The sequence below is a fragment of the Gossypium hirsutum genome, chromosome A07 (genome assembly GCF_007990345.1).
Source record: "Gossypium hirsutum isolate 1008001.06 chromosome A07, Gossypium_hirsutum_v2.1, whole genome shotgun sequence".
Taxonomy (NCBI): Eukaryota; Viridiplantae; Streptophyta; class Magnoliopsida; order Malvales; family Malvaceae; genus Gossypium; species Gossypium hirsutum.
Genome location: NC_053430.1, coordinates 96789874 through 96790476, shown reverse-complemented (window position 1 = coordinate 96790476; position 603 = coordinate 96789874).

Below are 603 nucleotides of genomic sequence, written 5' to 3'. Positions count from 1 at the left end.
TACATGTTAGAGCTATAAAATCATGATTAAGACTTCATTATTGATTAATTGATTATATGATCGTAATTGATATGAAATTGGTTCCATGTAAGCATGCCTTGATTGCTATTGTTAATAGTGATTACATGAAAATCGTGTCTCCAAAACTGTTATACTAAAGCATGTTGATTAAACAATTTTTACTATTACTGTTACTGTTATTGTACTGTTTAGCTTGTTATGCTACATGATTGATATGATTCTCTTACCTATATTGTATTTTTTAGCATGTTATGCTACATGATTGGTATTCAATTATGCATTACATGTGGTTGGGTTTGTTTTGGAAATTTTTTTTTTATTTGCACATGGTCATAGTGAGTTACACAGTCACTATGAGTTACACAGCCGTGTAACTTAGTAACATAGTCTAAACCGCCTCACACGACCTCCCCACACAGTCGTGTGAGCCCCTATTCCACTGTTACTCCACTATTTTGCTATATGTTTCATTTTAGTCCATGAATAATTCCCTACATGTTAGTGCCCTAAAGTCATGATTAAGTCTTTATTCCTGATTAATTGATTATATGATCGTGATTGATATGAAGTTGGTTGCATAAA